Genomic DNA, 332 nt, shown 5'->3' on the forward strand with positions numbered 1-332 from the left:
TGTGTGTGTGTGTATATATATATATATATATATATATATATATATATATATAAAGTTGCTAATCAGATTTTTAAAATAGTTAAAACTTGTAACTATTTTAGACAGCACCTAGTGCATGTGTTTAGTCTAAAATTTTAATCTTAATTATATAATCCATTAGTCTATGGGGTTTCCTTTCTTATGAGCATTCTAAAGTTGCCATCAAGAGAAAATATACAAAACAAAATCTGGATTTATCCTGGTACTAACCTCGGTTATTACACAAGCTTCAGTCTGGATCCAGAACACCTGAGAAGAGATGATGCCAACCCCTCAGAGGACCTCAGATGATG

This window comes from Sinocyclocheilus anshuiensis, unplaced genomic scaffold (genome assembly GCF_001515605.1).
Source record: "Sinocyclocheilus anshuiensis isolate Anshui unplaced genomic scaffold, SAMN03320099.WGS_v1.1 scaffold145, whole genome shotgun sequence".
NCBI lineage: Eukaryota > Metazoa > Chordata > Actinopteri > Cypriniformes > Cyprinidae > Sinocyclocheilus > Sinocyclocheilus anshuiensis.